Source organism: Platalea leucorodia (assembly GCF_965183815.1).
Source record: "Platalea leucorodia genome assembly, chromosome: 1".
In the NCBI taxonomy this organism is placed as follows: domain Eukaryota; kingdom Metazoa; phylum Chordata; class Aves; order Pelecaniformes; family Threskiornithidae; genus Platalea; species Platalea leucorodia.
In genome coordinates, this window is record NC_138823.1 from 41,127,288 (window position 1) to 41,155,097 (window position 27,810).

At 40.5% G+C, this 27,810-nt stretch overlaps 1 protein-coding gene across 1 annotated transcript in view; it reads left to right on the top strand.

Annotated features, from left to right (window-relative positions):
- The window catches only part of CA8 (carbonic anhydrase 8), a 67,204-nt gene extending 60,453 nt beyond the window's left edge, over positions 1–6,751 (top strand). The window contains exon 9 of the mRNA XM_082330329.1: positions 6,654–6,751. The gene's annotated coding sequence lies outside the window, so the exon portion shown is untranslated. The remainder of the gene's footprint in view (positions 1–6,653) is intronic.
- Positions 6,752–27,810: the final 21,059 nt, after the last annotated feature.

A 27,810-nucleotide genomic window follows, 5' to 3' on the forward strand; every position in this document is an offset into this window, starting at 1 on the left:
ATTAAAGCGGAAAGGTTCACTCTATTTGGCCTGGTCTTCATAAAATAGACCACAGATTTTCACCCAATGTTTCCTTCATCAAGTCGAGAAGCTTGCATTGACCTTCTGCCTAGTCTTGAATTACCTTCAATCTGTATTCTCAGTGCTTTACATTTGGTACTGTGTGTAACTGTATTTAAATTACATGCGGTCTTGTGCATGGTTTTCACATCTTTTGTTTCATGTGCTTTTTTTTTTCTTTTTTTCTTTTTAAGTCAGATCTCATCCTTCTTTGCTCATCAACTTTCCTCCAGCTTTTATATTTTCTACTTTCTTCCTAGACTGTTTCTGTCACATACCATTTCTGTCAACAAGGCGCACGCGGGCTGTGCTTCCACAGCGTAAGATCTGTGTGCTCCTGGATCATCCCGTGGTACAAATCTGATCTGAATGAGGCATGGGCATATTTCTGATGAATTAGCCAGAGTACAGGGTATGGATATATGCCAGGCTTTATCCCAACTATGGGTAAACAGATGATGTGTATTCGGCATAAAATTAGAGTGGGCAGGATGAGCTAAAAACTGATCTGTCAAGACAGATTGAAGTTGTACTAAGAATTCAAAATATTTGGAACAAATTTGAACTGACAGACTGAAGTTGTTTTAGTGTTTTGTGTCATATGGCCACAGGGTTTTTGATCTTGTAATAAGCATCTTAAAACAGGTTTACCATCTTGTCTAACTACAGTCTCAGTAACACCAATGTCAGCAAAGTAATAAACTTCCTGATATTAAGACCAGAAAGAATCCTTTGGGTAATTTCACCTGATCCCTGAATGACCCAGACAGAAGAATTTCCTTCATTAATCCACATTGTGTTCAATAACCTCCTGTCATTCTTTAATATCAAGGCCACATGATAGAAAATACGTGAAACATCCAGTAATACAATGTTGTTTGGCCAATACAGTCAACACATCATTTAGGCAGAGTGTGTCTGGGATTTGTATCTCAAGTCACTCCTCTCTCATTCTGCACCTTGGCAAACCTCCTAGCTTAGAAACAGCCATCCTTAACCTGAGTCTTGGCACTCCCTGAGCCCCCTCCTTTCAGAGGATATTTAGCCCAACACATTGATCCATACTGTGCTATAGGGAGAGGCTGGTGAGACACACTTGCCCTAGGACATTGCTCCCAGCTGCCTTTCAGTTGCTACTTGCAACTCACCCCTGGAGCATGGTAGGAGAGGGCTCTGCTGCTCTTTCCCTTCTGGGAAACTGCTTTCTAGGAGACAGGAGTGCAGGCACTCTCCTATGAACTGAGGAGGCGAAGTCGTTCATTTGGACCTTGCCAGGAGACAGTACTGCCTGTTCCCTTCTGCCAGCAGACATGGGGCAGAGAGTGCGTGTGCTGCTTGGCTCAGCTCAGCAGCCCTCCTCTCCCCTGATGCTGGCAGCCAAATAGCCACCAGCAGAATAGAAAGAGGAGCTTAGGCAAGCAGTGGTCTTATCAGGAAGAGGCAGGCATCAGCAGCTGCCCGTGCTCAACCCGTCTGTGAGAGCACTCCTCTGCCTTTTCCATGCTACAAGCCGAGTGGTGTGGCTGCCATCATCAGCCTCGCTGGGAGATGGAGGCTGCCAGTGCTGCCTCCCACATCTGGCCCAGTGCCTGTAGCTTAGGGTAAGGCACCAGCCATGGCTCAGAGACAGCTGTGGCTGATGGTTGCCACAATGGGTAACTCCATTGCCTGCTGCTTGCCAGCTGAGATCTGCATTTGGCCATTGGAGGCAGACCACTCTTGAAAAGGGTTAGCAGGCTTGGCACATCCAGGGCTCATGCCTCAGCCAGACACAAGATGGAGACGCAGTCTAAGAGAGCACCACCAGCCCCAGAGACTGCATAAAAGAGCAACCTAAGGAATAGCTCCTTTAGCTCTGCCAGGGGAAAGCCAGAACTGACGCCGAACTCTGAACTTCATGACATAAAAGTTATCCCTGCTCATTTGTATACCTCAGCTCTGGCTGTAGGACGAATGGGTCTGTTCTCTTTTTCTGACTCACAGATCTCCGGGATATGTGTTTTTAAACAAGAAATATCTCTTTATATCCTGTTTTCCAGGTACTGGAGAATCAGTAAGGATGGTCCAAATGCTTCACTTCTTCAAAGCTCTATTCAGGACCTGTCTTTTACATAGTACCTCAGGCAAATTATCTCTAAGCAGTAGTAGATGGCCTGGAAGCTATTTATTGTCTGCTTATCAGGTTTGTTATAGACTTGCATGAGTCTTCTTTTTGCAAGAGCTGTAGTAAGACATTCACTAGAACCCAGAGTGTCTAATAGGTTGCCATTCTAATAATGCAGTTTGAATAAATATTTGTTCAAATACCTAAATACTCAAATAAATAATTAAATCTTAGGGTTGCAGGCACTACTTATTGATTGCTCACAGCAAGTTACTACAAAATGGCTTTGGTTCTGCCCAGCCATGTAGTCAGTCTCTTGAAAAAGGGATTGCTGGTGTGGATGGAAGTGGATGGGCTCAATGGTACCTGCAGTCAGATCACCTCTGCTTTGGGAGAGAAGGGCAGAGCCACCACAGTGGCCCTGATGGGCCTTTTGAAGGTCTGAAGTTTCACTGCTGGAAGGACTTCATGAAAGTGCTTGATCCTTCCTGAATCACTGAAGGAAGGCTGTAAAGGGATAGCCAAAATAATGATTCGCTCTCCCTCCCATGGACCCTACTTGGGTGAAGTTCAAAGGGGCACCTTCAAGCAGGCTTGGACAGGAGCATTTGCTCTGAGAGGAGGTCTCCCCTTGCTGTATACGAGCCTGTTGTTGCTGCTGTGAAAACACAAGGATGTTGAGCCGCACTGTCTAGTTCTATCCCAGCACTGAGGCAAGGGTAGCTGATGGGTATTTGTCTAACCTGCTTTAGAGAGCTTCCCATGTGAGCCTTCCCTGTCTCCTTAGAAAGCTTTTCCTCTGGGCTAACCACACGCAGCTTCAGTGACTGTGTCCCCCTACCTTGGCCCCATCCCTCTTGGGTCCTTCAGAGTATGGACATGGTAGTGCAGCAGGGCACCATGAGGACTGGGGAGGACCAGGAGGCTCCCCGGTGTGGCAGGGCAGGGCCTGGCATCCCGTCCTGTCCCACCACCTCAGTGGAGCAGCCAGGGGCACTGGGGCAGCCCCTGTCCCAGCATCAGGCACTGCCCTGGGAACGGGGACAGGCCTGGCAGCACCCTCAGGCAGAGACCCAGAAATTTGTCCTGTTCCTAACACACCATTACCCACCTCAAGGCTGTGTTCTCATCTGCCAACAGTCCTCTCCTCTGAAGAAAGCCTGGTGCCCAACTCCATTATTTTCTGCACTGGGCACTTTTCTTCATTTTGTTTAGTCTGTAATCTCTGTGGTACAGAGAAGCCACCATCCCACCTGAAGACTGCGGTGCAAGTGATGACCACATGCTACTGATCCCACCTGGCACCACCATCCGGTGGTTCCTGATGCCCCTCTTTCTGGTTGTCTCTGCCTCCCTCCCGGGGCTTACCCCTGAGGACAGAAATTCACCCTCAGCACGATCCGCTCTCTGAGACTGAGAAATCTGCATGGCTTAATTTCATGGGCCTTGTCAATGTGTCTTGGGAAGAAAGCAGCTGATTAAGTAGTAACTAATCCCCCTTCACTGCTAGAGTGAAAAGTAGTACAGTAAAACATTTTGTATGTATGTTGCCCATCTCCTGAAGTTAAATGGGTAGAAAAGAAGAAAAGCAAATAACTATGTTTTGGGTAAAACAGAAAACCTCTTGATCAGAAAAGGAGCTATTTACTCATGCTCCTCAAATGATCACGTGCTAGCCAATTTTAAATTAATATAATTTCACACCTATTTCATATTTCTTTCTTCGTTCCTTGTGCACATTATTAGTCCATAAGTGACACCGTCCTGCTTGCTGGCTTCCAGTGGTGAGGAGGAGCAGTGCCTGGGCTGCCTGGGAAGAAGAAGCAGGGAGAGGTGAGAGGACCTCATGGTGCTGCTTCTCAATGTCCAGGCAGCCACCATCTGCTCAGTCAGGCTCATCCATCCTAGTGGAAAACTGCTTCAATAACCCTTAATTAGTCCCATTTGCATTAGATACAGAGAGCCGGGAGTATGTTCTCATCTATATTACCTCCCTCCCTGGTGTGGGGTTTTGCCACCTGTGCCTGCCCTGAGTGCCAGCACTTCACAAAGGGCTGTTGCGATTTCCTCAGGCGTGCAGGGCACGCTGGGGAAAATGAACCACAACCAAGACTTACACAACTTTGCATCTGTTCCATAAAATGTTAATAGTTTGAGGTGGCAAGATGGCATGGAGGGGTGCAAATGGAGAGCTGTGGTGTGATCATGCCATCAGCCCTCTGAACTTGTGCGTTGGACAACCCTGTGGCTGGCAGCCCATCCCAGGGCAGCCCAGCCTGGGATGGAGGTGGTCTTCTGCTCCCCAATGGCTCCTTCTGGATGCTTTTGCCCACCAGGTCTCCTCTGCCTAAGCAGGGAAAAGGCGGCTCTAATACACGAAGACAGAAACTGGAGAGTCAGTTCTTTGCACACACAACTGATGTTTCCAAGTGTTGCCACCAGAGGATGTACCAAGCACATTTTTGCTGGATCAACACATCATAAACAGATTAATAGCCAGATTTACCAGCAGAGGTGGCATAACTTCTGTACAGAGACAGGAAATTTCAGTGTAAACAACAGTTCATGAAAAAGAGAATACATAGAGAGAGGCAAGGAAGTTAAGTGCTGTATTTTCTGACGCATTTATCCCAACAGCTCTTGAATCTTTAACATGTTAAATGGTAAATGCATTTCTGATTTCTTTAATACATTGCTAGTACTGGGAATATCTAAGCTAGGCCACTTCTAGTCTTTAATGCAGTTTCTTGCAAAGACAGCAGCCATTTTGATGGTTGAATATTTTTCATTGCAGTAATTCATCTTCTAGATCTGGGATAGTCAGCAATTTAGGCATTGGGCAGAATAAAGAGTGTTCAAAGAGACAATGGCTACTAGACTGAGGCACTGACTCAAAAGCCATTTGCAAAATGGTTGCTATAAAAAGGAATGGTAAGAGCATCAACTGTAGATAACAAGACAGCATTTAAAATTGGTGTTTTAGAGAAAGATCTGTAATCTTCTCAAAGGAAAATGTCAAAGATTTGTTAGTGGTTACATCCTGTATCAACAAGAAAGTATACATTTTTAACTGAAAAAACTAATCAATTTCCTCCCAGCATTTTTTCCCCTTATTACAGACACTGGATATTTCTAGGAAGTCACAGATATACTTCAAAAGGTACATTCTGAAAGTGTATAATATAGCAAAATATTCAGGAATACACTTTCTGCATTAATTGTTTTCAGACTTCATTAATGGTCTGACTCCGATGATTCAGTGTCTGGTTCAGTGGCAAACCACCCCATTCAGTGGAATAGAATCAAGCCTTTAAAAATATATTTTAAAATAAATTATTTGTCATTGCACCATGAAATAAAAATGACTTTTTACAGGAGTTTTATCTTCCATGGATAAACTGAGTTATGCGGTTGTGATTCCTTCCTAGAACTGACTATGACTAGTTAACTCATTTATGTCTCTGTGTTTGTTTAGGCACAAAGTCTCATCTAATAACTGAGGAGTTATTAACTTTCTAAACCAACCTGTTTACTCAGTACATGTCCTCTCTGTATTATGATAAACAAACATGAAATCAGATGGATTAAGGAAAGACTTACTGGTCTATGCCAAAGTCTGCAGAGAAGAGTTATTCTGGATATATGGTAAATTGCAGTTATCGTTTATTTGAATGGGCTTGTCAGTATAAAAATTAGCAGAATAATTTTCCTTCAGTTACAGTGCTCACAACATCTGCAATTGCTGTAGTAGGAAGCAGTGGATGAACAGATTCATCTTCCATATTGCAAATACAATCAGGTTCTTTCAGCTGGGAGTGTACTAAGGTTCATTTTTTAACCAATCAAACACTTTTTTGGTTATTGGTACTATCACTAGCCACTTAATCCTGTCAATTTGAACTCAGCATGCAAGTGGTAGGAAGCTTGAATGTTGCAAGAAATTTGTTTATTGAGCAGCCAGTTATAAAATGAACATTTTTGTTACTTTTTCCGGGTAATTTTTCATACTCTTGTCTCTCATGGGCAGTGTTAAGTATCTGTCCATGACTGACAGAGCTCCTGTCAGACCTGTAACACATCATGTGCCTTGATCACTTCCTCTGAAAGTGGGAAGTCACTCTTCACCCTCTGTCTCTGCAAGAGCAGATAGAGAGGGAATTTGGAGCACAAGTCCCTGCTCACACTTTGGCCCACGCAGTTCACAAGCTGTCATCGGAAGATTCTCATTGTACGTTCTTGGAAATCCCTTAGCTCTGAGAAGTTAGGATATAACATCCCTACTCTTGACTGTCTTTGAATCTTCTCTGTTTCCTTTATTTGAATAATACAAAAGGAACTCAAACACACTATAGGAGTCTTATACATATGTATACACAACTGAGCAAGAAAAACTCAATCAACATCTAAGGCACAGATGAAGAGCACAGTTCAAATATTAGTATTTTTCTGTTGTTAGAGCCTGACCATATCCATTCTCATTCATGCACAGATCCCAACACTCTGGCATAGCAGGGAAGGTATCCTCTGGACTCTGTGACCAGCTGTACCCCAAGCAAGTCCATTACAGCCAGAAACACTGGGTAAGCAGACACCAGAGGTGAAGAGACTGCTGCTGACATCCCTGTTTATGAAGACACAGGAGAGCCAGGCACATCTGGTCTAGTCCAGCCATTCCTTGCGATGAAGTCATTGCTGTTTGCTGCCACCATGGACCCAGCCCGCAGTCCCACACCCACCTGAGCCTCAAAGCAGCACAACCTCCAGAGGAGTCTTCAAGCAGGGCTGGGGAAGCCTGCATCCCCCTCCTCTCTCCTGCTGAACTGTATCTACACCCAAAATAGGATCCAATTCACTGTCCTCAGGAGCATCTGGCACATGTCTCTTTTGCCCTTTCATTAGCACAGTGTCCACAATGAGGTGTTGTCACTTGCGCAGCTGAAGAGTAGGCAACACCCCACAGGCTACAATAGGTAAGACAATGCCTAAGAAACTCCATCACTCAGGTAAACGGTGCCAGACAGAGTTGGTTAGAGCAGCCTTTCATCCTGGCAACACTTTTAGGTCTGGGGTTTACCTACATGCCCCTAAAACTGAATTTCTCTCACACTTGTAATGTCAGAAACCTCCAAAGTGTTTTTGGTTAGCTGCTTGTGGGAAATTTCAGTTGTACTTCATGTGGTCTTCTCCTCTGTAGTGGACATATCTGGAGCCAATTTCTGGTGCGTAGCTTCATCCAAAACCTCGCTGTAATCACTAACACTTCTGAGGCTTCTCAGATGAGTGGCTGACAGGAAGCTGCCTGGTTACATGAGTTTTAACACATCTTTCAGCTAACTCTCAGACTTGAATGCAAAATATGCTAGAACACGCAAGTACATCATGTGGATTTATGATATTTGCTTGAGGACTCTGCAGCCATAAACCAGTGACTGGATTACAATGAGATAAATACAGTATTTTCTTCTGCCAAATGCAATTCTGTCCCGATACTTTTCATTGCATTATTTAATTGAAAGCAGCTCCCATTTTGCTCAACCCAGCAAGTTGAAAGTTTAAAAGATAAGCCACATTTCTTTGTTTGAATATACTGTCAAATGCATTTGAAAATAAAATGCTCAATCACGATAATGTTGTCTGCTCCTTATGTTTGTGGATTTCAAATGTTAAACATAATAATACTCCTTCTTTGAAACTGGGCCAGTCCTGCTTCACTTGAAGTCAATGGGAATTTTGCCAATGACTTAAATTAAAGCAAGGTTGGGGCCGATATATTAACTTCAGGCTTTAGGACTCCACAGGAGCCCAGAACTTCCACTTTCTGGAAATTAAATATTTCCAACTGCACTGAGCTGTCTGATTGCAAATTGCTGCCACATCTCCAAAAAAGCATTGAAACAAACACTGACAAAGAGTGAAATATTTTTTTCATATTGCTGCCAGATTCTGAAGTTTTAAAGCAACAGTGGTAAACTGGATATATACCTTAGAACAGTTGCATTTCTCAAAGACATGAGACACAGTCCCAGTCCTGCAGGCAAATACACACAAGGAGAATTGCAAAGCACAGGCACCGTCTGCTTGTCTTCAACAAGCCTGTGCACAGCCTAGGAGCCCACCTACACAAAGTAATTGGGTAGCAGTAGGTGCTATAGCTGCTTCAAAGATTTTTTGAAGAACACTGTCTTTTAACAGATTATTAAAACATTATGGGCACATTTTTGTAGTACTGATCTTTTTTATTTTGACAGAATGGTTCAAAAGGAAGGGTAAGAAAGTTTTAAACACTTTTGTTGCCAATTCTAATAAAATTAATTTAATAAACTCTTTTTTCAGTTATTATGAAATCCTAATAAACTCAGGCAGATGAAAGATGGACCAGATAAGTTTAACCTGATGTAGAGAATGAATAGTCCTTTCAACACTCAGTCCTTTTGAATGAACAGTCAACATAGCTCATGGGAAATAGTTTCTCCATTTGGACCAGCACTCTATGAAACCCCAAGTTATTTCAACCAATGCTTTAATTATGGCCTGAGAATGCAAGCAAACATGAAAGAAAGTAAGACAGATACAGGACCAAACAAACTACCTTACTTATTCATCAACTTTAAGATGTCAGTCTCCCTAGACACCAAATTAATCTCCTGGTTTTGGAAAGGCTTCCTCCCTCTCTTCCTTTAGTGATCAGAGAGCTCAGAGACAAGCAGTGCAGCTCAGGTACAAACCAGGTGCCTCAGTGACACAGTGTCACTATCCCTGTGTTCCTGGTGTCCTAGAACCAGCACACCTACAAGGCTCAAGCTGAGGGTTTATCTGCAAAGGAGTTCAGAAAAATTAGGAAGATACTTCAGAAATCAAAGAATCACAAACTGGTTTGGGTTGGAAGGGACCTTTAAAGGTCATGTAGTCCAACTCCATCCCTTCCTGCTGTGGATTGGTACATGTCATAAAAATATTACATTCTACCCACTTTTTTTTTTTTTTTTTTTTTTTTTTTGCATTATTTCAGCACTGAGGAACACTAAAAGTCATGTTCTGATTGCTGTGACATACCACAAGTCATGGCCTGTCTCCCTCCACCCTGCGATCTTGAGGAACTAGTCTATCCACCACTTGAAAAAAACCCCAACATTTTACAAATAACTGAATAGCTCTGCAAGCTTTGCAGGGAAAGTTAGAGAATTCATCCTCTCCTTTCCTTTACTGATATAACAGTAAGTGGGGCCTGACTTAGAGACTTAGAATATCTACAGATCCAACAGACTTTAAGTACTTCTGAACAGTAATACCTCCTGAAAACCAGCATAAAATGTCTGTGTGGAGTTCTTTCCACAGCAGGATGTGCATTTGCAAGTTCAACTTGAAGCATATTAAAAGTGCGATATTATGTCTTTCTATGAATTATATGTGTCTGATAATAATTCCGTCTTACTTTGGATGGATAATGATGGATTTGTTTTATTTATATGGGAAAGATGGAGTTTGGGGTGCAATGTAATGGTTAAATAATTGCCAAGTCACCATAAAGACATTACTCTGTTTAATGTGCACAATCGTACATTCAGTCAACTGATGATAGAAGCCAAGCAGAACTAATCAAAACATTGAAGGTGGGTGCTTGCTGCCAGCATCTCTCCCGCATTTACCAGACGAACTATGTACAAACCTAGAATGTGAGCTACTTAACTGTGAGTGAATTGAGTTTTAAAAATAAAATATAGCTAAAATTAAATAAAAATGTTCACTAAGAAAAGTTAGAGTTACAGGCTGTCTACAGATTGGATTTTCAGTAGGCATATCATTCACTAGTGATAATATCTTCACTTTCAGGCTGTTCACTGCCTTTCTACAGCCCAAATATCCATTGTTAGCGAGAAATGGATGTTATCACTATATTTCCCAAAATCTTAGAAAACACGGCTAAAAATAACCTCCAGACTTCATCTGCCCACCTCCTCAGCAGGATCAGCTATACCTAAACCTTTCCTAAGGGGTGTTTACTTACCCTGCTATCATTTGTCTCCTGCTGTAGCCCGAGACCCTGTGAGCCGACGCAGATCTCCTCAGCTGATTCCTCCAAGCTGGGACTGGAGGTGATCTTTTTAGGTGATCTCATTAGCTTGAGTGTACAAACATAAATGGGTTCTTTGTGTGTGATATCATCCGGAAAAAAAGGTAAAGGAAATCTGTTAGTGAAACTCACCAAATTAGAAGGAAGATTATCAGGGTTAGTTAGATCTGTTGACCTGTTTTCCTTTTAGTGACAATCTGTTGCCCTTTCATTTTGGGCAGCAATCTACTGATCCCTGGGTTTGTGGCTCTCTGAGGAGCTGGCACGTGTTTCCATACAGTGATGGGGCATGTGGAGCTGATGGCACTGCTTGTTACCCTTGGCAGACAGAGCACCTGCAGGTGTTCCCTGCAGGAGATGAGCCCCGGGCACCTAACACACCTTTAGCGTTGCTGTGCAGGCTGGGTTTGGTATTTTGCTATCTGTCAAGTGAGAAAAAAAGCCAAAAAGCAGGAACTGGGAATAACAGCCTGGTACCTTTGGCCTGATTCACTGCAAGAACTAAAAGCCTCATGGTTACTTATGCATCTGCCCTCATAGTAGTGAGATGCGAGGACGAGCATCATTGTCTGCATTTGGTATCTGTGGACCTTGGGTGCTGGGGGACCGAGTGACTTCTGTGAGATGACAAATAACCAAGACTTCTCATAACTTTGGCTTACTGAAACATATGGATGCCTGCTTGTACACATGTGTGAGAGGAGAGTTCTGCTTCTTCATTAGAGGAAATAGTTTCCCTTGGGCTCTGAAAGCAGTAGATATTTATTGACCTCCTCAGAAGGAAGAACAGATCCAATCTGAATGTAGGAGGTAGTTTTTTTACTTACTGAAGCTTATTTGTGTCATTTGCAGAACCTTTACAGAAGATTTCAGATTTGTTACTTCCACCAAGATCATTTCTAGACAATGTGTCATCCTTTCAGAGTTGCCTATTTGTGCTTAGGTGTATAACCTGACCAGTTCTTTACCTATTTATTACCTTCCTACATATGTGACAGCTAGTGTGAAAAAGAAAATAAAGAGGGACTTCTGGGTTTTCTTGGTTTTTTTTTGTTGGCAGAAAAGTTTCTCGCAAAAAGTAAATAAAAATGTTTGATTAAAATTTCTTCCCAACAAATTAAAGCAAACCATTCCTAAGCACAAACTAATTAATAACACCCTTTAAGTGAATGGATTCCAAAATATATTTCCAATTTTGTCTTAAGTACATTAACAGCACCTAATTGGTGTCACAACAGATTATTTGTTTATTCATCAGACCTATAAGTTTATACAATAAGTTTATACATTCTTCTTATGTGTTCCCTTTTCACTTAAATAGTAGTCTCCTATTTGGTTTATTGAGCAATCACAAGCGGCTCATCAAGTTGTATTTCATAGTAACATTTAGTGGGATACGTACTTCACTAATGCCACCTCATGTTTTCCTCTGAAGACTCCTGTCATTCTACTCATGCATAGAAGCTGAGCTAGTTTTTTTAGAATCCCCTTACTCTCAATTCATATCCATATTTCTCTAGAGTATCACAAAAATGGCTTCTCAGAGTGAGAGCTAATTAATATTTTGCATATACTTGTGGGTTGACCTTGGCTGGCTGCCAGGTACCAACCAAGCTGCTCAATCACTTCCTCCTCCTCAGCAGGACAGGGGGAGAAAATACAATGAAAAAGCCCATGGGCTGAGATAAGGACAGGGAGATCACTCCCCATTTACTGTCTTGGGCAAAACATACTTGACTTGGGGAAAGAATTTGATTTATTGCCAATTAATAACAGAGTAGGATAGTGAGAAATAAAACCAAAACTAAATCTACCTTCTCCCTGTGCCCCCCTTCTTCCCCCACCATCCTCCCAGGCTCAACTTCATTCCCAACTCTTCTACCTCTTCCCCCCCTGAGCAGCACAGGAGGATGGAGAATGGGGGCTGCAGTCGGTTCATAACTCGTCTTCTCTGCTGCTCCTTCCTCTTCACGCTCTTTCCCTGTTCCAGTGTGGGGTCCCTCCCATGGGATACAGTCCTTCACCAATGGGATACAGTTCTTCACCAACTGCTCCAATGTGGGTCCATCTCATGGGCTGCTGTCATTCAAGAACTGCTCCAGCATCAGTCCTTTCCACAGGGTACAGTCTTTCAGGAATGGACTGTTCCAGCGTGGGTCCCCCACAGAGTAACAGGTCCTGCCAGAAAACCTGCTCCTGTGTGGGCTCCTTTTCACAGGCCACAGTTTCTGCCAGGAGCCTGCTTTGGCATGGGCTCTCCATGGGCTGCATCTTCCTTTAGGGCACATCCACATGCCTTAGTGTGGGGTTCTCCGTGGGGGTCACCATGGTCTGTGGTCCTCCATGGGCTGCAGGGGGACAACTTGCGTCACCATGGTCTTCACCAAGGGCTGCACAGGAATGTCTGCTCTGATACCTTGAGTACCTCCTTCCTCTCCTTCTTCACTAACCTTGGTGTCTGCAGAGTTGTTTCAATCACATATTCTCACTCCTGTCTCACAGCTGCCATACAGTGCTTTTTACCCTTTCTTAAATATATTATAGAATCATAGAATCATAGAAGCATCAAGGTTGGAAAGGACCCTTAAGATCATCGAGTCCAACCGTTAACCTAACACTGCCAAGTCCACCACTAAACCATGTCCTCAAGCACCACATCTATCCGTTCCTTAAATACCTCCAGGGATGGAGACTCAACCACTTCCCTGGGCAGCCTCTTCCAATGCTTGACCACCCTTTCGGTGAAGAAGTTTTTCCTAATATCCAACCTAAACTTCCCCTGGTGCAGCTTGAGGCCGTTTCCTCTCGTCCTATCACTCGTTACTTGGCAGAAGAGACCAACCCCCACCTCGCTACAACCTCGTTTCAGGTGGTTGTAGAGAGCAATAAGGTCTCCCCTCAGCCTCCTCTTCTCCTGACTAAACAACCCCAGCTCCCTCAGCCGGTCCTTGTAAGACTTGTGCTCTAGACCCTTCACCAGCTTCCTTGCCCTCCTCTGGACACGCTCCAGCACCTCCATGTCCTTCTTGTAGTGAGGGGCCCAAAACTGAACACAGTACTCGAGGTGCGGCCTCACCAGTGCTGAGTACAGGGGCACTATCACCTCCCTGCTCCTGCTGGCCACACTATTCCTGATACAGGCCAGGATGCCATTGGCCCTCTTGGCCACCTGAGCACACTGCTGGCTCATGTTCAGGCGGCTGTCAACCAATACCCCCAGGTCCTTTTCTGCCAGGCAGCTCTCCAGCCACTCCTCCCCCAGCCTGTAGCATTGCATGGGGTGGTTGTGACCCAAGTGCAGGACCTGGCACTTAGCTTTGTTGAACCTCATGCTGTTGGCCCTGGCCCAATGATCCAGCCTGTCCAGGTCCCTCTGCAGGGCCTTCCTATCCTCCAGTAGATCGACACTTCCATCCAACTTGGTGTCATCTGCAAACTTACTGAGGATGCACTCGATCCCCTCACCCAGATCATCAATGAAGATGTTGAACAGGACCGGCCCCAACACTGAGCCCTGGAGAACATCACTTGTATCAGTGGCATATCAGAGGCATATCAGAGGTTATATGTTATCAGAGGCACCACCAGCATCTCTGATGGGCTCAGCTTTGAGCAGTGGTGGGTCCATCTTGGAGCTGGCTGGTACTGACTCTGTCTAACGTGGGGGTAGCTCCTGGTGTCTTCTGACAGAAGCCACCCCTGCAGTCCCCCTGCTACCAAAATCTTGCCACATACAATACCTAGTACTTTCAGTACAAGATGACAACTTGTCACCTTTTTTACAGCTGCTGTACGTTGAATTCAGAAGTTAAATATCAATTAGCATTATGTTCTTTTAATTTTCTCTTTAATTTTTAGTTTCACCCACTCATGTTTTCAGCATTCTTTCTGCATTGAGTTAGATTAGATTGAAATCTTCCACTTTCCATTCTCTGTGCAGTTTAACACAGGCATTGGTTTAGCTTTCTGCATAAACAGTAATCACCAGTCAGTGGTACTGTCCTTGTTTAGCTATAGGCTCTTCCAGAAATGCTTCGTCCTGAGCTACTCAGTGACGTTCTGCTACTGCTTTGCAGCCCGGTTGGAGTGAGTATGTATGCTGTAGCTGAGATACTAGAGCAGCTGTCCCTTCATGAATCCCTAATCCAGAACAACTACACCATTACTTCTTTGTAACAAATGCTGTAGAGAGTTGAAACAAGGATAGCTCTGACTTTTTAGAATACGCTATATTACTAAATTCTGAGTCTTTACCATAAGCAAAGCTTAAGCATGCATGCCATTTACCTGTATTAACTCTGCAGTTGTTTATACTCTTTTCTGCACAGGTATGGAGACACCAAGCTTTTCTTAAGAAACTTTAGCAACTATTAGATCATTTGTTAGTCTCTTCAGTAATAGGTTTCCAAAGAACTTATAGAGAAAAACCTGCCTGGTAGACCATATTACATTTTTTATGTTAAGTAAAAATCTTGGCCACACTAAAATAATTTTGCACCATTTTGCACCACGTACTTTATACCATTATAGTACTTAAAGCTGCATGTCATAAAAATGGAGGATGAATAAAGTAGTGCAAGATATAACATGCTTACTAAAGGACCTTGATTCTGAAATATCCATGAAAATATCAAAGTTGTAACATTTATAAAAATATAGTTGTTCTCTATACCAAACTCTTTCGGAATCTTAAAATTTGGTTGGATAGCAGAACAGATATTTTACTTATAACGTGTGTGTACATCATGCACATTAAACCCAATGTTTTTAAATTGAATATTTTGTACTTAAGTGGTTAATTGTAATTAATGGATTTAGGACCACTACTGAAGTAGTAGCCTTCATTTCAGAATTTTCTAATTTCTGAGTGCTTAAATATGGAATTTAGTATTCTGTTGTCTTATTTTTATCCAGAAATATCTCTGTCTAGTTACAGCAAACATTTAAGTATGCCTTCCTTGCCAAGAGTTAGAAAAAGGGTTTTGTCTATCTGAAAAAAATGTCAAGGAAATAGATGGTGGGGTGGAAATACAGCAATATTCCAATACCACATATGTAGGCTTCATAGAGCTGCTAACAATTTATGTATAAATCTTGACATCTGGTTTCATTATTTGTTTGTTGTTTATTTATATTCCTCAGCAGGCTTATGGATGCTCTCTAGTGTATATTTTAGTCAGCTATCTTTCTTCTTAACCTGTAAAAGCTCATTTTGATTCTCCTAGACAAAGCATCTTCATCTGATATCAGCCTCCTCATATCAGTAATTCTATCAGTAATTCTATTTCCTTCTGTGAAAGGTCTGATGATCTGGCTGCCTGGTAGCTACCATGATTATCAGACACACGCTATGTCTATACTACTTCTTCACTGCTTTACACCATTAAACCGGAGGGGAAAGTGATGTCAGGAGACAAGAGGATGAGAGAATTATTTTGCATTAATAAAGCCCACAGTCATGACTGACTGATAAGGAACTAAGTGGTAATCGCGGAAGTATAATTTCACTCTCTGGATGGATGGAAGAGTGAAGGTATGTCTAAAAGTCATCGCAGCAACTGCAATTAGTCTTAATAAGGCATATTAGTACATGATAATTGGGTGGCTTAGAGAATGCTGAGTGATAATTCAAAATGGTCAACATGTGCCTTGTGCATTTCATTGCTCGGTTACATGCAATTGAGAAAGAGTGGCATTGAAGACCCTGTCCGTCTCTTCAGTTAGGATGCCTATCTCCTTAACCAGAGACTAAGCTGAAAATAATAAGCAAAACTCTTTTATTTAACGGAAATGAATAAGCCAAACATTGGTAACATGAGAGAATGAAGCGCGGGATTCCACAGGTTTCTGATAGGCAAGAGAAGACTTCTTGGCTAACTGCTGCAAGGAGGACTTTTTTGTTTCACATCAGCTATAACAAGATTAGCTTTACATGACAACAGGAAGCTGCCTGATGTTAAAATAATAATGGTTTGGGGTTTTTTTTTCCATATTACAACCAGAAAGGTTCTCCCTAATATAGGATTTTTGACTACAGTGCCTATGTCTTGTGATCATGAATAGGGGTTTGACATTCACATGGTTTGTGCTTAATCTGGGGAAACCAGGGCTGTTTGCAGGCTCATGGAGGAGTGTGTGAACCTGTGTCCTAAATTCAGCTAAGTCAGCAAAGATGGAGAAAAGGGCACATGGACTGCCAACAACCCATGCTCTGGTTAGGTCCTCAAGTTAGAAGGCTGAGACTCACTTGCATGTGTGCCCTTCTGACTTCTACCAGATAGAGTCACTGATGCAAAACCATCAATACTTATGATTTTATTCAGATTTAAAAGTTAAGCAATTTTTGGCTGTCTGAGTGAGCCAAAATTTTCTTATGCTAGTATCTCAGCTTTCTGTAACTTTAATTTGTAACAAGAGTTTAAGGCAATATGCACCATACTTTCCGATCTATTCCCCTGCAGACTTATGTTTATATTTACCACCTACTCAATTAATTTCTGTTTCTTTAGAGCTAGCAATAAATATTGCATTACTTATAGGATGACCTGTAATGAATATTGAAGTGGTGATTTGGGCAATCTCTGCTGAGAGTTTGGTGAGAGCAGACAAATTCTTGCCAGGAAAGGACATAAAGTCACGAATAAGTATTTACTTAAGAATAATATCTAGCATGCAGAAGTTTTTAGGTGAGAAAAGCAAAGAAGGAATCCAAAATATGTTGTCACAATAAATCTATTCTTCTCATCTGCTCCTGGTTTAGCATTTTCACTTGACAGATTAACAGAGATGTGTAGCATATGGATTGCTCTGCTATGAATTATTGCATGTGGTATTCAGGCCTAAAGTACATAACTCTTTTAAAATGATCTACAATGGAAAATTGTTAATAAATTTCTCCTGCTCAGATCAATGCTAGTATTGGTGACAGGAAAATCAATTTAAGATTCAGCTAAACCCAAAGTTTCTTGAAATTCAGAAGTATATGGCTAATTTTACTCATTTAATTCTTCTGATTTCTCGTTTCCGGTGTTCCTGGTTACAGCTCACACCCACACCAAAAAAAGTACCAAAAGCTGCAGAACCCATCCCCCAGTCCTCCAAGAATGGCTTTTCACATGCTGTTTATGGCTAAAACTGCAATGAAATGTATTTTCAATTAGACACAGATGCACACTGACAACACTATGATGACAGTTCAATTACCATAATACTTTCAACACAGTGCACTTGTGAATTCGTGACATGTTTTTTTTAAATGACCCTACTGAGAGGTTCCATAATTTTAAGCAATATTTACCCAAGGTCCTGAATAGCTTTTACTAGTGGTTTTAGACACAGTGAGTGAAATTCAGGCCTTTTGAAGTAAATGCAACTTTTACTATACAGGCAGTGGGTCCAATATCTACATAATCTGATACTCTCTCCCCAATAGACTATAAAGAGAAATGCTAAGAGCTTATAGGACAATCGAGGAATGTTCCTGGCACAATCCAGAAAGTCCTTTGCACACTTGATAATGGTATTTTAGCTCTTCGTCTCAACAATCTGATTACCAGGGCTGTGGTCTTGTGTCCCATATCATACTATCTTTAATGACTGCAAAAAATGATTAAGTTAGGTCTTTATTTGAACTCTCAGGGGCGTCTTGTCTTTCAGCATTACCCTTTCATTTTACTAATTTCTGAATTTCATTTTACTATATTTATTTTAAGCTCAAAACTAATAAAAACTATTGAGTGGGTGGTCAGAGCTGTGTTACAAGAATTTTCCAAGCAAAGCCTATATTTAAAATGAAGTATCTATAATTCAGTTGAAGAGAATGAATTTCACAGCTTTGAAAAAAATCCCTTTTTGATATGACTCATGGCCACGGTGGCAATTACAGTCATCAGATGTACTTGCAACAGATATGGGTATATACCTAAAATCACTGCCAGTTTAGTTTGCTGCATAAAATAAATTTATAATAATAATTAATAGCTGTGAAAAATATCAGCCTTTCCATGTACATCTGTGGGTTTTTAATGTTTTTAACCCTGTCATGGTTTAACCCTAGCCAGCAACTAAGCAGCACACAACCACTCGCTCACTCACCCCTGGTGGGATGGGGGAGAGAATCAGAAAAGTAAAAGTGAGAAAACTCGTGGGTTGAGATAAGACAGTTTAATAGGTAAAGCAAAAGCCATGCACACCAGCAAAGTAAAGAAGGAATTCATTCACTACTTCCCATCGGCAGGCAGGTGTTCAGCCATCTCCAGGAAAGCAGGGCTCCATCACATGTAATGGCCACTTGGGAAGACAAAGGCCATCACTCCAAACGTCCCCCCCTTCCTTATTCTTACCTCAGCTTTCTATGCTGAGCATGACATCATATGGTATGGAATAGCCCTTTGGTCTGTTGGGGTCAGCTGTCCTGGCTGTGTCCCCTCCCAGCTTCTTGTGCACGCCCAGCCTACTCACTGGTGGGGTGGGGTGAGAAGCAGAAAAGGCCTTGACTCTGTGTAAGCGCTGCTCAGCAACAAGGAAAACATCCCTGTATTATCAAGGCTGTTTTCAGCACAAATCCAAAATACAGGCCCATACTAGCTATTGTGAAGAAAATTAACTCTATCCCAGCCAAAACCAGCACAAACCCAAATACATGAAAATGCTATTATGTTGGTACAGACTATGTTTTAAAACATGTTTAAATATCAAGGCAGATCTGAGGATCTATGTTGCTGGACCACATAATCTTTGACCTGATTATTCTACATTGGCCTATTTTCAGACACAGAATCTATAAAAACTCATGCATGTAAGGCATCTGACTATTGAGAAGAATATGCTCTCAGTGAAAAAGTGAAGTACATAACAGCTACTTCTGAGTGTCCAGTCCAGATGAAAGAGAACAAAAGGATGCATGCATAGATTTGTGGTTGAATACAAGTTGAAAATGCATGTAGAATACTTTTGCAAAGCCTTAGATACATTAATACCTCTACCCAAGTTAAGGCAAGTCTGTTATATGAATGAGAATTGTTTAAATGGTAAAAAATTTGTATGGTTAATTTCACATGCTAACAATTCTGGTATTTTATTCATTTGGTACTTTCTCATATACATTTAAGTTTAACATCTATCTCTTAAGCATAATATCTTTCTGAAAAAATGCATTTTGGAGTATACATCATCAACAAAAAATTTAGCTCAAGTCAACACTAGTTATTTGAAGTGCTGCTTAAAGTGGAATATCACATGCCAATATTGTGTTCATCTATTGCTTCTGAAGTGTGTTACAAACTTTGGAAATCACATTGCCTCAGTCATACAAAGCATTTACTTTTCTTTCCCCCAAAATAAATAACTCGGCTCAAGTGCCTTCTTTTAGTCATGTATTTCTTCTGTAAGGAAGGGAAATTTGGTATTTTCTTACCAGTGCTGATACTTGCCGTCTATGAAAACAATTTTGCCTGGCTTTTCACAAATTCTTTTCACAGGCCTCATTGCTCTTCTATGGATAGACATATTGCCCATTTCTGACATCAACAGATGCAGTGCTTTCAGACTCTACAGAAAGTAATGGTGCCTGACATTTCTAGGGTGAAAGCCTCTCTTTGGTTTTAGTGCTAATGGAAACAGACTTTTCGTCTTCTTGAAAATCCAAAGCCATCATGTAAATGGCTATGCAGTAAACAGAACAGATTCTTTTTTAATCCCAGAAAATAAAGGAAAAAAGTAAAAAATACCCCTCTTATTGCAAAGTTATAGCAGAGCTTTGAAAAAAAACCACTTTCTCTCCAGAGCTTTCTTTCTTTAATATCTATCACGTATCCATTCATACTGAACAACTGCCAATATTTATACTTTATACATAAGGGAATTTGACAACGGCATGCATTACATCAGTGACAAAGTATTTACGAATGAGAACAAACCTCAGACAGATTGGCTATAGTGATTCACAGAACCATTTTATGCTAGGGTGGTGTGTTCAGATGGCTTATACTAAATGAAAATCTCCGTTACTTTGAATTAGTCCTACAGCAGTTCTGAAGACTAGATTCTCTACTTAGTGAGACACTTGAAATAATGTTTTATTTCTGTTCATAGAAGCTAAGGATCCAGTGCAAAGAATTCTCTATGGTCCAAAACAGGAAAAGAAAAATATGAGGTATTTTAGACAATAGTTTGAAGGGCAGGGAGGTTTTGTAACGAAAGGTTTCCTAACAATGGTAAATGCCTGTGCAGGCTTAGCATCTGGAAAGTGATATTTCTTGAAAAATAAGTACTGAACAATGATCCTTGGATATCATCTAATTCCTATAATAACATATTTCCAGTGTATAGAATAGCTTCTTTTGAATTTTTGCTTCAGGCCTGAAAATCTACGATATTCTCAGTGTTTGATTGCCATCATATTTACATTAGACTGAAAGAGGTTGCTAAAAGAGTGCTATTACTCAAGGCGCTAAAGCCTTAACATCCAAACATACATATCCATTCAGCTGCACCTGTGTAATGCATATGCAACCGAATGTAATGGGATGCATCCACACTTGATGTTAACTGCATACTTTAGTCTTTGTCAGACAGTGGCCTAAGTCCGTAAAAGTCATGGATGGTCAAAATTTCAAGCTGACCAGAACGTCTCAAGTTTTGTAGAGGTACTAGATTTAGCGTGATGCACTCAACATTATGTCACTGAGATATTGCCCATCTTTGTCAGCTTTGTCATACTGTCTTATGGAAAAAATAGTTCTGCGGAGGCCAGTCCTTAGGAACAAGAGGGTTCCAATGTTGCAAAGAAATCTGGCCAATTTTAAGAAGTTTTTCAAATTAAATATTTGAAGTTCCTCAGTTCAATGAAATATTTCAATCTGGGCAAAGCAATCTGAAACAATTCTCAATGGAATTGAAAGACATAAAATCTAATTGAAATATCCCTATGGAACATATTAATTTACAAAAACTGCATGTTCCTTCAGAAAATTGTTCTGATGGAAAAAATTTGTGCATGTCTGTTTGAAACTTTGCTTCAGGTAATATGCAAGATATTTCCTTCCAGGTTTTGACTTTCTGAAACACCTTGTTTTGACACCTTAAATCAAAATGCCACTGATGTCAGTGGAATAGTTTGGTAATATCAGCAACTGTTCAAGACATATGATTTTATAGACATAAAAGAAACAGGCTCTGAACAACTAATTTCTTATTGGTTGTACCCTCCTGGAAGTTCCAAAACCACACGAGATCATTAGGTATTCTTCTTTTGACAGCTAGGAGTCAAACACCTTATTTTAATTTTTTCACTTAATTTTTCCCTCTTCTTGTTTCCTTTAGTCTGTTTCCTCCTGGCCTCCATAGTGCAAAGAGTCTCTAAGGACATATTCAAAACCCTGAGTCCATGATCATCTAAGTCTCCTAGGTCTGTGTAATGACTCTTAAATTCTGGATCTCTCAGATGTTAATGCCGTGCCTGATACTATTTGGAGGCATTTTTAGAAGACCATAATCCAGCTGTCTAGATATTGCAAGAATTGCCCTAGCTATTAGACTAACTGCTTAGCCTCTCTCCTGCCTTTACCTTCCCCATTCACTTGGCTGGGGGAACCAATTTTTCTGGTGACCTTGATTGTGTCAACAAAGCAAGGAACTAAGCTCAGCTAAGTAACTTCTTATATGGATGTGCACACACACAAAATACGCAGTAGAACAAGAAGAGGAAAGTTACACACATAGAAAGCCATCAAACTCCTGAACTCAGTCATTAATGCAGAGTTTTGTCACCCACAGAAGTCTTGGTTTTGATCTGAGTTATATTGGCCATTTCAGCTCTCAGTCTTTTTAGCCTGATCAGCTTGCATGTGGCAGTTTATTGGTTTCCACTGACTTGGAAAGTTTGCATTTGAGAGTTTTGCATTGTACTTTTGTTTGGCTTTTTTTTTTTTTTTTTTTTTAATGTTTTGATGAAATCCCACTAAAGTATTTCATACTTCAGTTTTCTGTTATCATCTGAATACAGACCTCTTCAAAGTCAACAACGATCAGCTGGGCATAGTCACTTCAGAGCTCACCAGGAACGGTGACTCCAGAAGGTGTCATGTTCTTGCTATAAAATGAAGACTCAAAGCCAGAATGAAAGGTTACAACTAGAAAAGAACTCACAACATAAAAATGGGATATATATACTTACACATACGTATTCCCCAAATGGTCACACCACCTTTGTGCAGCCTGGCTCAATGGAAGTTGTAACGTCAATACAAACTTATATTTTATGTGAAAAGAGCATCTTCTCCAACACTTGACAAGATTTTCTTTTGTATGAAATGACATTCAGTGGTCCCAGAGTGATGTGAGCACTAAACACTCAAACGTTTCAGTACTGTCAGGGGAACAGAAAGACAATCAGGGTCCTTACTCTGGCAAAGCACTGCAAAATATAATGGCTAAGAGTTAAAAGAGTTAAAGTGAAATTAGAAAAAAGGCAATCATTTTTAACAGTGAAGTAATTAATTTCTGATACAGACTACCAAGAGAAATATGAAGATTTTGAAGGGAGATTTTGTTCCCTTCCCATCAAGATTTAGCATCTACCTCTGGAAACACCTTTACTCAAAAACAGGAATGTGGAAAGCATCTTGTGCCTGATTCAGGAGCCAAAACAAGGGTGTCTAATGCCATCTAAGATGCTCTAGATGTCATCTGGTCTCCAGGTGCTGTGCAAGTACAGGTCTCTCTTCACAGCGGTGTCACAGCTGCTTGTCCTGGCTATGTGTCTCATACCCTGGGGCATCTAAAATGGCACTAGATGCTTATGTCTGAGCACTGGTACAATAGGAAATGAAGCTGATCTGTTAATAGTTGGTCTTCCTGTATTAATTCTGACCATTTTCAGAAGGAAATGAAAAACAGATTGCCATTTCATTTTTCTGTTCTGTAATATCAAACATGGAGAAAAGCCAGTAATCTTACTCTTGGAAATTTGCAGGAAAGCATAAGAATTTGTTTGCTTTCTCTGAAACACTTTTAATGGGTTTATTCTGTGCTGCCTCATAACAAAGGTAGGTTCATGTCAACAGCAAGCAATCACTTAAAGCTTTGCAAATCGATACTCTCATAAATTTAAAAGCAACATGCATATGAAACTGTTTGAATCCAGACTTCGTTTTTGTCTTCCAGGCCAGATCAAAACTAACTAACTAGCTATCTAACAAAATAACCAACTAGCTAGAGATCAAGCAATGGACACATTATTTTCCTGTTGCAATTCTTATCTGGATTTTTTTTATTCATTTCTGAGTAATGCTATTCATCCAGGAGAGCTCTATGAAAATGTAAGTGTAAGTGCTACTTATTGTGAGCCAGGAACAAAGAGAGAAGCAGCAGATTCAAGGCCTTTTGGCTATAATGTGCTGCTTTCTAGATAATGGGCTCTCTTGGTGTTGTACTGAAAAGCAAACATATCATTAAGAAAGAGCTCCATAAAAACAGCCTGTCATATATCTTAAGCTTCATTAGTTTAGATTAATGACTTACTTGATATACATGACAATAGGTGAAGCAAATCTTTGTTTATTTATTGACAATTCAATGTAACTGTGACATGCATAAACAGGCTTCCTTCTGATTAGTTCCATGTTTTAAAGTAACTTTGTGTTATAAAACTTGTTAACTACAGTATCATTTTATTGAACTCTGCTCTGTGAATGATGTGATCTACATTGAAAGGCGTCAATATTGTAGCCATTCCTGGCAGGCATTGGAGCATTATGCACACAGATTGGAGTAGATATCTCATTGTACAAATCCACAGACCCAGAAAATGTCCAGTTATTGAGACTGCACAGAGAGGACAATGTTCTATTCATAGGATCTGCAGTGCAAGGTCAGAGAATGAAACTTGAACTAAGTGTAAGGTTCAGATTAGTTTCACGGTTTTGCAGAGGACCTCCCTGAAAGTTAGGACTCTGAAAGCACCAATCCTTTCCCCAAGATCCCTGGCAAGCGTTCATAGCACACAGCATAGAATTCATATGAATAAGTAGTTGGGGAGTGATTTCCAGTGTGAAGCTCCTGTAAAGCTCAGCGAGAGGGAGAAAGAGGGAGTGGTAGAAAGGAAGTTAAATGAGCCTTTTTTGGAAAATGCTTGTGGAGTGATAGTGCAAAGATGTTGAATTTTGACATGTTTTTTGCTTGGATGAAATAATTTGTATTTAGAATCAGTTACAATTTGGAAGCTATAATCTCATAGCACCATTGACATCCTGTGGTCCCCCCCATTAATGCTCCTGAAAGTGTGTAATTAGAAATGGGTTTCTTTAACAGTAGCAATTTTAGGCAGAACTAGTAGTATTGTCCCTTACTATGCCAGTTTCATGCGTTCCATTATAAAGATCTGTTTTCAGTGACTTCTAAATTTGCCAGCTTGTATGGGCTGATATTTTACATCTTGAATGTTGACTTCAGGTTGCAATTCTTGGAAAAAGCCAACCGAAACAGGTCAAATGAGCTGACATAAGGATCAAAGGTCAAGGTCAAAGAAGAGGCCAAAGAAGGGAGGAATGGGAAGAATATTCTTTGCCCAATATGCACACTGCTGGGTGAACACAAGTTTCCTGAGTCTCGCTATTGTTCTGCTGCTAGTAAAAATGACAATACAATGGCAAACTGTTATCTCAGGGCTCCATAGCTGACCTGCAAGAACTACACTGCTGCTATCTGCTCTCTGCTAAAACCTCCAAAGTTCTCCAGCTCTGTCATTTGTTGCCACAGGACAAAATTTCCTCCAGTTTCTTCTTTTAAAAAAACCCAAGAGGTCACACACAGGAGGAAATCCAATAAGATAACAAAATTAAAACATTTTTTTCTCCGAAAATGGGAACAAAAAGACTTCAAGAAAATATGTGGATCCAATAGTCGATCAAGCTGTAAAAGGAGCATTCACTAAGGTGATGGTATTGGAGAAAAAAAAGTCTCAAAATTAATTCTTTGTGTCAACATTTATTCCAGAAGAGGTCAGAGAGATTCCTACCCCAGAACTATTCTTTTCCAGAGTATAAGCCCACAGGATTGTTTCGCTCAGGAATTCTTAAGCACCTGAAATAAGCGACTGCTGAACTATTAACTGTGAATAATAATCTGTCATTTAAACAAATTGTGTTACCTGAAGAATGGAAAGTGGCAAACATGACACCAATATTTTATAAGATTTTCTAGATTAACTCAGACAATTACAAACTGATAAATTATATAAGAGCAAATTTGTAGGAAGATTCCATTCTCTAAGAACAAACTGAGTAATAAAATAGCAAAATCTGATATACTAGGGAAAAGCCAACATAGCCTTTGCGTAGAGAAGTCATGACTCACATATCAGTTAGACATCTTTAGAGGAGCCACTGACTGTATGCTTCAGGTGATGTAATATACAGGCATTTTCAAAAAACGTTTGAGAACGGCTCATTGGAAAATCACTGAAAGACACTAAGCTGTCATGGGATAAAAGAAAATGTCCCATGGTGGATTAAGAATTAGATAAAACATAAGAAACAGATGGTAGGAGTCGGTAGTTGGTTTTCAGAAAGAAGGGAGCTCAAACATATTCTATATATAAAAAATGTGTCATTCAATATATTCATAAATGGATACCACTTGAATGATAAGGAGGCAAAATCTGAAAATGATACAGAATTATTTGGGATAATCTAAAGCTGATTGTGAGAATTGTCAAGGAACTCAAACTTATAAGTAGATTATAAAAAGGTAGATGAAATTAAATGTTATAAAGTGGAATATAAAGCTTAGGAAAAGAAATAGCCTACATCTTTTAATGTATGGTGGCCTTCACTTTAGTTACCATCATTCAGGAAAGACATCTTGAAGTCGCCGCAAACTATTCTTCAGAACAACAGCTCAGAGTTCAGCAGTGTCTATAAATGTAACTAGAATTTGAAGAATAATTAGGAAAATAATTAGGAGCCTAACAGAATGCATAATCATGTCTCAGTGTATATTAATGATCTATTAATATTTCAAGATTTCATTATTCTAAATTTAAGAAAAGGAGCTTGTGGTACTGGGCATGCCACAGCAAAAGAAAAAAGTATAATAGAATTACCAAGGATCCAGACAAAGACAACAAAAATAAACAGAGATGTGCATTGTCTTTCATATAGCTACAGAGCAAATAAAAAAATAATCTGAATTTGGAACAAAAGGTGACAAAGAATATGAGAGAGATTTGTAGAATAGAGAAGATCAATAGCAAACAACTCTTCTCATACTACAGGTAACGCCACCAAATGAAATTGTCAAAGCAGACTTTGAAAGACACGAAAGGTATACTTTTCATGCACAAAAGGTATACTTTTTAAAATTAGTTTAGAAGGGGATCAGAGAAATTCATGCAGGCTAGATCCACTGTTGGCTAATACACATGACGAGCTGTAACCTCTAGAATAAGAAGTAAGTCAGCTATTGATGGAGGTTGGCTCACTCTCTACACACACTCCCCAATGGAGACATGGGGCTAGGCTCACCTTTGGTGTCACCTCGTCTGGCAACATTTACATTCATCATTTACATTCAACATTCAGAAATGAAGAAACTGGAAAATTAAGGTTCGCTGTGCAACTTTAATTAAAAATTCCTTTTTGAATAAGTATTGTGACATCTATTACATGCTGTTTTGCCCTTTTCATCTCCTGCAGTTCCCTCCAATTCTCAGTACAAGTCCAGAAAGAGTTTGGGAGCGGAGCAATGCTGTGTAAAAGGGCAGCCCTGGCAGAACTTATTTTCGCCGGTTGCAGTTGTTTGGTGACCTACAATAGGAACCTCAAGAAAATACTGAAACAAATAAGGCCAAAGTCCCTTGAATACAGCCTGGAGAACACTTTCCTACAGTTCCTTGGCTTGTGTGTTCATGCTTCATGCAGGCAGCTATCTACAAACCTCCTCCTGCCTTTGAACTGCATAGCATCAGCAGTGTAATTGCAGCCAACGTATGGTTGTTAGACACCAGCACAGTTTCCATACCCTGCTCCCTGTTTGTGGGCTCAAATCCTTTTCTTAAAGAGAAGAGGATCACATCAAATTGGAGTTTTCATAGCTCATCACTAATTGTTACTGCAGTACCAGGGAATCTGATTTAGAAAAGTACTAGGAACTCACAACTTCAGCTAAAGTCAATAGAATTATGTAAACTGCTACATGACGTTAAGTGCTTTGAGGGGTCTGATCTTCCTGTGTCTCAAATTCTGCCTGCTAATCAGTGGAAATATTTGTTTTCACATATGTGTTCAGGCACTCTGGCTATAAAATAATATTCATGCCACTCTTCAGCTCATAAAGATGTTGTGAAAATCAATTAATTAATATTTATTTGTCACTCAGCTGTGGAAGTGATGAGTGTCACAAAAAAGAAAAATTCATTTTTCCATCTCTAAGCCTACATTTTAGCAACAAATATGGCCTGAGGTTGCAGACTGAACAATAAGGAAAAAGTAGAATATTGGTCAGGTTGTTCTTAACACCATTTTGCATGCTGAATGAGGCAGGTAGTGAGTGAGAAACTATTTTGTAATTGTATAAT